Consider the following 12828-nt stretch of genomic DNA (forward strand, 5'->3'; position numbering starts at 1 on the left):
ATAGATAGATAAACTTTGTACAAATTTATTATTTACCTCATTGTTCCGCTTTAATCCAATCTTGTGCGCATATCAATACCTCCACCATATCCGTTGTCATTCGGCTTCTATAACAATGAATTACACGTCCCCTGGTGCTAAATGTGGACTTGGATGCTACGATCGAGGCCGGTATGTCCAAAACATCTCTTACAACTTTTGCTAGTATAGGATACTTCCCAAAGTTGGCTTTCCACCAACTCAATATATCAAATTTCCTCATGTTTTTCATCATCCCATGTGGTAATAATGGTTTCGTCCATATATAAATCTAAATCTGTTTTTGTAGGCTCTTTATCATTTTTTTAACAAATTGAGCAAATCTTTATTTTCTTTTATCACCACCTCTTTCCACTTCTTTTGTTTGAGAGTTTGAATCATTTTCGACATTTTTAGATTCCTCTTTGTCCCTCAATGCATATTATCCATGCATCTTCTTAATGACAACTAAAATATCATTTGTACACTTTTCACCATTCACACCATAAATCAAGCCAAAGAAATATTTGATTGCAATCATTTTGTATCTTGGATCAAGAAAAGTAGGAACCGCAAAAATCTTATTGCATGTGTCACAATATTTATCAAATTTTCTTTTCATTGCAAAAGTCATAGCCACAATTATATCATAATTACTTTTTTAACCACTCTATAAGAAGCAAATGAATTTCACAAAATTCTTCAAACAAAAGATTGCAAGTAGGATAAATAGTGCCAGAGAGGAGTTTTGTTGCATCATAAAAATGTTTTAAACATTTACTCAATGTTTCAATATAATTCCATTCTTCCTCCGATGGACAATAAAGATATTTATCATATCTAAGCTCAAATCTATTAAAAGCAACTTTATACTTTAAAACAATTGTCAACATTAGATAAGTAGAATTCCATCAGGTGCAACAATCAAGAACAATACAATTTTCCTTTTCCATATTAGCTTGTTAACAACAAGATAAAAATTCTCCTCCATTTTTGGTGAATATGTAACATACTTAACACTAAGCTTTACTTTTTCAATAGCTTTAGTGATAAATTTTAAACCCTCTAGAACAATAAGATTAATTATATTTGCTCCACATCTTACATGAAAAAAGACTCTGCTACAAGGTAGCCACTTTTTAAGACGTTCTTTTCCCAATTTCATGACAACATCATTAGCTTTATCATTATCCACCATAATCGATAATATTTTATTATCAATTTTCCACTCAAGCAAACACGAAATTAATACATTGCAAATGTCTTTCCTCATAGAACTATGAACTTTAATAAATCCAATGATACGTTTTTATAGTTTCCACGATTCATCAACAAAGTGAGCGTGATGCACAAATAAGAAAAATTTTATAACGATGATGTCCATTTATCCATTGTTAAACTTAATCTTATAGAAGATTTTGAAAATAATTCCAATAGAAATTTTTTATAATCTTCATTACACAACTTTGTGATATGTGTACGTTTTGGAACCTTGTGATTTGGACAGAGAAAATGCACATACTTGAGGAAAAACTCATGTGTTATAATGTTAAATGAATATTTGTGCATGATTATCGACTTTGCAAGTAAATTTTGACTCTTCTCATTATCAAATTGATAATTACTAAGTGCACAAGTCCCATCTTCATTTTTCATAGTAGCTTGAACCAATTGTTGACGAATATCGGGTCTTTTCTTTTTAGTACATCTCGCAATGTGATTTTTAAGAAGGGAAGTACCCCTGATACTCGCAATAGTTGACGAGGCGAAGAGGAGGCGAGAGATCTGACGACGTGTGGCGAAGACGAGGCAGGCGAAGACGAGGCTGGCGACGGCGAGATCTGATGGTGTGCGGCGAAGACGAGGCGGGCGGTGGGTCTCGTTGTAGAAATTGAGCAGAGACTAGAAAGAGACTGGAGTGGAGGCTAGGGTTTTTTAGTTGGGTTTTGGGTTGGTTAGCGGTTACGGGTTTAGAGCTTTGAATACCTAAATAGACCCGAATTCTTATGTTTATTAAATTACGGATATCCGTATCCGCAACTGAATCTTACATTCATATCCGTATCCGGATCTGTATCCGGAAAAAAGTAACAAGATTCGTATCCAAAATCGTATCCGTCCTGTTTTAAAAATGGCTTACCATATCCGCATCCGTTCAGATACGGATGCGGATCGGTTTGGATAAAACCGAACCGTTTGGCACCCCTAGTTGGGCCACAATGTTCGGCCTGTTAGGAAATGGGGACTATACAATATTAGAAAGGTTGCACACACACACATATATATAAACCCCCCAATATCATGCGTATTTCAAAAACTACCTCCTAAACTGTAAACTTCGAAAAAAATTATTACCCAAATTGACAAATCATTATTATTTTTAGAAATGGTACGTAAAAGACTTGAATATGTTTACAAATTAGCTTACCAAAGTTGATGGTTGTTGATTTGAATGTATTTCCCAAAGTTGATTATTTTGGGATAGTTTTGCAAATATTAAGATTTAGGGAGTAGTTTTGAAAATATGCGTTATTTAAGGGTACAAAATGCATGACTAACTATGAAGCTTGGTTAAAGGATTTGAAGAAGGGAGGTGTGGAGATAGTCATTTTCAATAAGGTCAAGACATTTATAGCATTGAAAGCAGTTTCAAACTAGAAGATCAAATCATGTGCAACTATTGGAGCTCTAGTTACTCATGAGGGATTAAAGTTTGCTTAACATCACAGTATCTCCACCATCTCAATCTATAGCGATTCTTTGAATGTGGTTGAAGAGTTTCACAATTCAAAGGAATCATTAATATAGCGCTCAATTTGACAAGATTTTCTCAATCATATCATATAACTTTGGCTAAATATCATAAAACCCCCCTTACTTTTGATGATTATTAGAAATTCCCTTTAGCTTTTAAACTATCAGATAAGCCCCATTAAGAATCGGGATTACCACAAAAACCTAATAATTGTCCAAAGTTAGGGTGGGGGGAGGAGGGGTTATGATATTTAGCCATAATTTATTAGGAGAGATCAGAATTATGTAGCGCATCGACTAGCTAATATTGCACTAGGCTTTTCATGTTGTAAGTCATGGGTTAGAGAAATCCGAGAGGGTATCACCTCCTTTTTCTCCAACTGATTTGATTAATAAATGTCTTTCCCACTGATTTGATTAATAATTGATTAGTAAAGGTGTCTCCCACTGATTTGATTAATAGAGGTCTTTCGTCCCCAAAAAAAATATGTAATATGCTCATTTCAAAAATCAAGATACAACCCATGATTACAACTCTAGCGTAAGAACCCCTTATACTTGTATACTGTATCATCAAAATACAAAAAAGTTCCCTCAAATTCAGATCACCATAGTGGAGGACAATTCACTACGGACACTAATGGTTGGATGCTGAATATTGAGTACGATTGGGGAACAGCAAATATGCTTAAATGTGATATATGGTCAGGATCTAGGGTCCAACTTTTCAAGCGATGCCAACATCCGTACTATATTAATATTGATTCCACTAACGTAATAAGAAATTTTAAATTTGAAGCAGTAGATCAATGTTGGTTACCCATACTTCTAGATAGAATAGTTTTTATGCACGTGCATTGCACATGATTAAATATCATAATTATTCATTTTTAGTTTATTTTTTTACTAAAATTTGTTTTTCGATTTCGATTTTTGCTCACTTATGTCTCTAAAATTTAATATTGTGATTATTTATCTTCTTTAATATTTGTTTGAGTGGGCTACATGAAAAAACTAATATTTGTTCTTTAATATTTGTTTGAATGGGCTACACGAAAACAACGTGAGGCCAATTTGAATATTCATGTTATTTGGATCTACATGAAAGGAAGCATCACCTAAGGAAGTATAATGTTGTAAAAGTAAAAAATATTTGAAAAATAGCATTATAATAGCAAGAGAAATAATTAAAGCCAATAAGCCTAGACAATTGATTAGAAGTGGCTACATGGCACAAAAGAGAATATGGATTTTATTCATAATCATTGATAGACTTCATTGAAAACCATAAACTAAATATTAATGCTAACTCTAATATAATTTTATATGATAAAAGCATCCACGGAATAAGTATATAAATATATACTTATTTTGGCATTGATAAATTCTAGGAAGGTCGAGATTTAGATCGTCTACTTTTTGGCATTATTGTTCTAATTATCTAGATTACAATTAGACTACTAAATCTGCAATTGGCAAATAACTAAAAGGTTTTTAAGAAAAAAAACAAGGTTGTTCTTTCATTTATTTGACACTACAATATTCTTTCCTAGCATAGAATTTGAATACATAGAACATATCATTATGTAATACTTCCCGATATATGTAAACGGAAAAAAGGAACATAGAATTTGAATACATAGAACATATCATTATGTAATACTTCCCGATATATGTAAACGGAAAAAAGGAGCAGCAAAATCACCGACAATTCATTATGTAATACTTCCCGATATATGTAAACGGAAAAAAGGAGCAGCAAAATCACCGACAATACTCGAGAAACAAACCGAGCAGAATAGAATCTTCACAGAAAACTTCTATAAGTAATAGCAACAAATAAGCACTAAAACATATCTAAAAAGATCTTTTTTCTCCATAATTTACTTTAGATATTTTCAACAGTTTTTGCGGCTGTGCTCAACACAAATAAAACCACAATACTAAAGAATCAACAAATCCCTGAATTCATATAAAAATAGAGGTCCGTTAAAAGTTTTCTGTAGCAGACTTCATGCATCTTATCAATTTTCTTGTTGAGTCGAGACTTTCCGAGTACGAAGAAAGACATGGAACAACTTCATTTAGGATTGGAGTGCAAGTATCATGCTTAAAGTCATGACTACATAATCTGCTTGAATAGTTCCCGTAATTACGGTACTCGAACATAATCTTTTCATCAGCGATATTGATAAATTTGGGTAATTGTGGTGAACCAAAGCAACTCTCTCGGTAATTTTTGGTATAGACGCTCAACATCTCAATCCAATACTTGTTATCATTGAACATCCATATCTTCACCTAAGGTTTTTTATATGTAACAAGCGCAACGCAAACATGCCCTCTTAGCTCATGTATAGTTATACAACAATCTCTCCTAAGTGTAGGTATGAGCGATCGATGTAACTTCAAACTTCTCATGTTTGATATCAAACCTAAGGACAGTCGTGCAGTAGCCTTCATTTTCTTCTAGGTAATTTGAATATCATGATTATTTAAATTGATAAAAATAGAGTTAAAAAAAACTTTTTTTGTAGGATTGATCATCAACTCAATAATCTCTCTATCAAATAAAATATAGTCATTATTTTTTTTAACCCAGACTGTGGCCACGTGATCTACTATTTTTAAGTTATAAACGCATTAATCTAGTACAACATCTCTATTTATTAGTATCTTGAAGTCTTTAAAAGATGGGTGATCATTCAATTCGCAAAGGAATTTTGTATATGAACTTACTTGCAATATGTTCATTAAATTTTTAGTTAACTTTGCATTGTAGTTTGCTACTTGTAGTACTGTTGGCAATGTCATTACCTTTCCTCTTTAAAAATTTCATTGGAATATGTCGAACGTTATTGTTAAGACTCATCGATAACAATATGTGGAATTTTGTGTTGTTTAATACTCATCGATTACAATATAATTTAAATAAAGTAGATACAAGCTTTCGTAAATATATTAAAAAAATGAACTATATAAGCAGCGGTAGGAGAACTTGAGAGGAAAAAAGGACTTGAAAAAGGCAAGTGAAAAATAAATGAATTTAAAATGAGGAAATAAGGCTGGATGTGGATATGATTGTATCATATGTATTTGTACTTAAGGAGGTATTTCATATACATTGGTACTAAATAATAAGCGACTTCAATCGATGTTTCCATGCTCAAAACGTTTTATAAGATCACATGGGTAAAAGAATATGGTAATAAGATCTGAAACACTTTACGAACTGTCTTTGTCCTTCAAAGATCACATCAAATCCTATCATGTATAGCATTTAAGGGGCCGATGAACAAAGGCATACAATTTTTAAGAAAAAAAAAATTAGCTTATGAGATATTAATGAGAAGGAACATACTGAGAATGAAATCCTATCATAACAGGGATGCTATTACAAAAATCTCTACATCTTCCTAAATATAAAGATCATCGGGACTCGAGAGTCTCCATTCCTCTTTCAAAATATGTTGAGTTCATGACATCTATGACATTGACAGACTAATGTGTGTAGTTTGAACTGTAAGACATAAATTTCAACATCAAAATTGAATAATCCTAATACGAATCAAATAAATAAAATAATATTTTGCTGATTCATTTTTAAATATGGGCTTGGTAATTTAGTGATTTTACTGTGTTATGACAAATCCCCTGATAAGCGAATATCAATCACACAAAAAACAAAGAAAATATAAACAAGATAATACACACATGTAGTTCATGGTTCAAATCACTAATTCCAAATCACACTACAAGAAATCTAATATAATCTCTCTCAAGTATCACTAATTCCAAATCACACTACAAGAAATCTAATATAATCTCTCTCAAGTGAAGAGGAAGCAAAGAGCCAATACAAATACTACAAGAAATCTAATATAATCTCTCTCAAGTGAAGAGGAAGCAAAGAGCCAATACAAATATCAGCAGCTAAATAATTTAATTATCTTGTGGTTCAGAATATAGAGAGGAGTGATCTCTGTTCTAAATTACTATAGTTGTCTCAAATTTCTATCCCAGCCAATGATATATATATATATACACATTTTTGTTTTTCAGACTTGGCATAAAGTAAGAATTTTAATTCTACAAAAAATGGATTATAATCAAAATAAGCTAGGCAAAGAAACTTGCTGAGATCATTTAAATTTCCTTATCAACATTAGCTAACAGCCAATAGGAACGAAACCACAAATTTTATTAATAAAGATATCATTATTAATTAAGATTAGATTACAATGTAACATCCAAAAAGTGTCAAGGGTAATAGGATATGTAAAATTTGTATTGGATAATTAGGATATATTATGATTAAAATATAATATTCAAAAGAGTTAAGGGTAATATTGACTATGGAAAGTTTTTCCGAACTCATAATTTTGAAGAGGGCATGATAGTGGAATAATAATCTCGGAATAGAATGGAAAATAACATAACATGAGCGATATTAGTCTAACTCTACTATTTACTTTAATGTTCTTAGTACCCAAGTTATTTTTTTTTGGTTGGATGAATATGTAGATGACACATTCATGTCATTCTTAATTACTATAGTTAAAGATTTTTGTTATTGGCAAAAAGTTCTCATGGATCAATATGCATAACTTTGTAGCTCATTCTGTCATAGTTGTTACAGAAGAGACAACGTTCAATAACCTAAAACCCTCATCAATAAGTATCTCAAAGAAGTGGTGGTGATACTAAAGTCTAAGGCGAGCGAGAATGTGCAATTGAAGAGTAGGTAGCCACATTATCATCCTGCGGGTAAAGAAAACCATAATAAATTTTAATTTTTGTATGTGTTAAGATTAAAAAAGAAAGGCTTATTTTTATATATACCTCTTAAACCATGTATATTTGCAAAAATACCCCCAAATCTTAGTATTGACAAAATTATCCCTAATCATCAATTGTAGAAGAAAAACATACATCTACCCTCTCTCCACAAACCAATTCATATTAAATCCTAGCTAGTCTTTCATTTCAGCTTTAAAATCATGAATTCACTAATCTCCACATCAATGAAAATTTTGTTCTTTTAGTGGGATTCAAAGGTAAAGGTCTGACAAACATCAAAATTGGTAACCTTTTCATTTACATTTCATAAAGACAACAAACACCAAGCATTGTGTCATTACTACACCTTATTACTTAATGACAACCTAAACATCACAAATATTCATAGTAAATAATTGTCAATCTTTAATTTTAGTCTTACAGCTCCAGATTCACTAATTTTTACATTAGACAAAATATTATCGTTTTAGGACAAAGTTCCACTGATTCCATGGAATGAGTCGATGAGATAAGCTAGAATCAAATATGGTAAACTGCTCAATCAAAAATTCGGATTCAATAAATAAATAAAACTAATAGTTCAAAACAATATACCAGCAAATACCATTATTGCTAAGTACAAAATAGCATACTACCACCGAAAAAAGCTAATTATGATTTATAATAGAACTTGCAGGATGTTGCATCTCTGGTCCATGAAATTTAGAGTAATCCTCATACTCACTCGCTGGATCATAACTTAAAAACCCGTCCAAATTTCACAAACAGCATATACCAAACATTATAACTAACACAATCAAAATTTATGTGAGTTAACTATTGTTGGCTAAATATGACATCTAATAATTACAGCAAATAATTTATAATATGATCACAAAAGTTGCAGGATACAATAGAGAAGAGACATCATATTTTACCTCCATAAGTAAGGCGATGCATAACAATAGAAGGGTGTTGTTGACCGGTCCATTGGCGGGATAGCTTCATTTTTCTTATTCTCATCATTCAATAGAGCATGCTAAATCAACTAAAAGACAACACATCAATTAATATCTCAATTTGACTTGCATACTTTTATTATTTAGGAAAAGATATAACCTAAGACACAAATAAATTTATAAGAAATCATATTAATCCTAACCACATATTTAACTAATTCGGGCCTCAGAAGCATCATGGGTCCTGGTCTTGGGCACTAAAGATAGCTTTTGCAACAAATCAATAGCATCTGTAATTCAAAACCCTAAAAGAACACTAATCATCTAGTCATCAAAACTTTTGCTTTTTTTTTCTTATTGTTTTGAGCACAAAATTAATAAAAACTCTACTCAACGCATAAAATCTCTTTCAAATTTAAACAATGACATATAATCAAAAAATAAAAAAAGAAATGTCAAATCAATACACAATCAGTAAAAAAAATTATGTAAAAGCTTTATAGAAATCATAAACCCACATCTTAGATTGAATATCTAAACATAAACTCTAAGAAAACCCTAAAGCAACAAACCCCATCACAAATCTTTCAAGAATAGAACGCTCAAAACAAATCAAGATCTAAGAAGAAGTAAAAAAGAAAATGAAAAGGAAAGCATACATTCATTGCAGGAGTGACAACCAAAAATTCGAACCCTAGGAGAAAAAAACAGCCGCCACAAAGAAGTCGAGAAAACTCTTTCGATTCCATAAAAGGAGATAGCTCTTTTTAGAAGCGGTGGGGGAGAATTATTTATCTAAAATTGAAGTATTCAATAATTGGTAAAGATAGTTGTGGGTAAATATTAGTGTATAGATTATGATGAGAATGTAATTAAATTTCTTAATTCTAATATAATCTAAATACACTTTGTTTCCTTATCTTTATACTATATATATCTACTAAGAGTTTATTAATTTTCTAGGATAATGATGGATTAGTAATAAAAATTAAAATTTGATTAGTGATAGGATACTTCAAACTTAATAGGGATATTTTTGTCTACCGAAAGATTTTTCTGAACTCGTGATTTTAAAGGGAGTATGATATTACTCGAAGGGTGGCATACCTACTCACTTTACCCAATCTGACCCGTTTATAAATGAGTATGGGTCACTTTGTATCGGTCGGGTCATAATCGAAGCGATCCAAAAAAAACTTATTTATTAATGGGGTTATAAACGGGTTAACCCGTCGATCAGTTTAACTTTAACCCATTTATCATTGAACTCTAAACATTCAAAATTTTTAAAATCACACCCATATAGTATCAACACTTATGAACACTAAAATATCTATAAATTACATACAACACTATCAAAATTGTGCAATTTGCATAAAACACCCTTAGAGATTCAAAAATTTAAAAACATCCTCAAAAGTCAGAAATTTAACAAAAACCATGTAAACATCAAAACTTACAAAAATAAAAAGATCTCTAAATTATAAACAACACTATGAAAATTTTGTGATTTGCAAAAAAAACCCTAAAGTTTAAAAAACTACAAAATGCACCCTCAAAAAGTAAAATTCATAAAAACACACCCTAGAAATATCAAAACCGACAGACAATACAAAATCTAAAACTTATAAACAATGTCAAGAAAATTTTGTAGAAAACACGCTGATAGTTCCGAGTTGCAAAAAACACTCGAAATATGTTTGTTGATATTAGTTATCAAATAGGGGGTTTATGTTAGAGTTATGAGAGAGTTTAAGGTCCTCAAACTCCTTCAGACGGCTGGTCCCATATGTCGATGTTCTTCCCTGCACACGTAATACTTGTTAGAGAATGGAGTTGAGTTCTCCGGCTGTTCCTCAGATGATCAAGTCAGTATTTGAGCTTGTGTGGGGAGTATAGAATTAGTAAGGGAATAGGTACAGAGTTTCAGAGTTACCTCCTTTCCCCTTACCCCTACCTCGTGCAGTGCCACTTCCTTTTATAGAAGATTGGAAGGAATCGACGAATATCTTTTAGGTGTCGGCCACAGAAAAAGATAACTGTGGCTAAGTCCAGGCAGATTGATGAATCGACGGATACCTTTTAAGTGTCGACCACAGAAAAAGGTGAGTCATTTGGTCATTAAATGAGGGAATGACAACAAGTGCTTGTGTGATACCCCCACATTTTAGTCCCATATGGACTAGCGTGAAGAAAATTTTATGGTTTAAATAGAGAAAAGCCAAGACTCAAGGGTAACTAAGTGCTAGCATTTTAGCAAGTAGATGTTAGCCAACATCGAGTTGTTCTCTGTGGGTCCCACAACTTGCACGCACCAACATGGCCCTTGGGCGCGGGGCGTGGCATTGAAAGCACCCTAATGCCACTAGAAAGGAACCCTAGAGGGGGGAATAGGGTTTATGCTAATCTAATCTGATTTAATGCCAAATAAAAAACTTATTAACAAATATATCCTAGCAAATGAGATATGAACAATATACGTGCAAGGATATACAAATAACATAAGGGTAAACAATCTAAACTAGATAGTGGGCAATATAAACAACAAGTAATATACAAAGGTGATGCAAGGTATGAACATAAAAATAAGTGCGCCAATGCAATCATAAACAAATGATATGTTTACGGAGTTCGGTCCCCACGACCTACGTCTCTGCTCCTTACCTCGAGGAGATCTCCACTATCACACCGAGTTTTCTACGCTTACCCAAAAAATGTTTACACCTCACAATGTTGGTTTTTAACGCTCACCGATCAACGTTCACAATCATTCATAATGTAACTACACTAACTACCACCTCAAGTGTTGGTCTCTAGCCTATGTCTTTCTTAAGTGTTAGGAATTACAACCTCTCTCTAGGCATTACCACCTACCCCCACTTGTAGGCTGTCTAAAAATCACAACAGATAGCTTATCCCCATCAAACATCAACAATAGAGGTTACAATTCGACGACTTCCGGAATGCTACAATTTGAAGACTTTCATGTAGATCGATGAATATTACAAATCAACGACCTTCACGACAACCGATGAAAGCTTTGATCAATGGTCTTCACAACCAATAATGAGAGTTGCAATCTGACGACTCTCACATTTCAAAGAGCTAAAGCGAATATTACAAAACAACGTTCTTCGCGACGCTCTGACAGAAGAGATTATAAGTCAATGATCTCTTCAATCCAAGACGCAGGACTCATCCCTGCATCCCAGAGGTGAAGCACAAGTGGCCTCATTCCAGAGTCAAAGCTATGCAAACGCAGCTCCTAAATGCTGCAAACGCAGTTTCCATTCGCTGCCAAACACTGCTCCTAAATGCTGCAAACGCAGCTTCCATTCGCTGCCAAACGCAGCTCCTAAATGCTGCAAAATGCAGCTTCCAACCGCTACCAAACGTAGCATCTAACTGCTGCCAACGCAGCTTCTAATAGCTGCCAACGCAGGTTCCATCTGTAGCCTAACGCAGCTTGCAAATACTACGTTTAAATGCAAATTTTATTCTAGAATGCAGAACCTGCGTTTGACTCGTTCCAACACGAGTTGAACGGTTCCAGAAACCGTTTTCTCCCCATGATCTGAGGGATTTCCGCCCCCACTTAGGAGTGGATTAAGGAGGCGGTTACACCTCATTCAGCCCCACTTAGGAGTAAATTAAGGGGGCGGTTACGCCCCTTAATCCCCTATAAATAACTGAAAAATCAGTTTAGTTGAGGGCTCGGATCCTGCTCCTTGGCAGCAAAGAAGAGATTTTTGGCTTGTCTAACCAATTACGGTTAAGATCAATCAACTCATCAAGAGTTATAAAACTTGCTTTGCAAGTTCTCCATAGCGTCAAATCGTGAGGAGAAGATACCGTTCCAGTGAATCAAGACATTCGAATCGTCAACGGAGTGCAAATTCGACGCGAGTATTCGAAGGAAGCACTTCATCGCCACCGTAAAGAACCCAGAATTAAACAAAGGGGAGAATCCATATCATTCTCCTCTCTTTTGCAATCAGGAAATTTAATTGTAATTAAAATCGAGAGAATACAAATCAAATTTCTTTCATTTTACTTACTTCAAATTTTCCACCGAACACTACTCCTCTTGGGACGATCCCGTCTCTCACCACACATTCCTCTTGGTGTACTAGTGTAATACAAAATGAACCTCACAATTTAGGCACTCAATAAATGATTGTTCTCTAAACAATGAGAGAACTTAATTAAGCACAACTCAAGGTTACAATCTCTCACACCCCAAATTATACTATGTATGAAAATACTAAAAGCTCAAGTGGGTGTGTGTAACAATGAGATTTTAATAAAATAATTAAAC

This window comes from Asparagus officinalis, chromosome 6 (genome assembly GCF_001876935.1).
Source record: "Asparagus officinalis chromosome 6, Aspof.V1, whole genome shotgun sequence".
Taxonomy (NCBI): Eukaryota; Viridiplantae; Streptophyta; class Magnoliopsida; order Asparagales; family Asparagaceae; genus Asparagus; species Asparagus officinalis.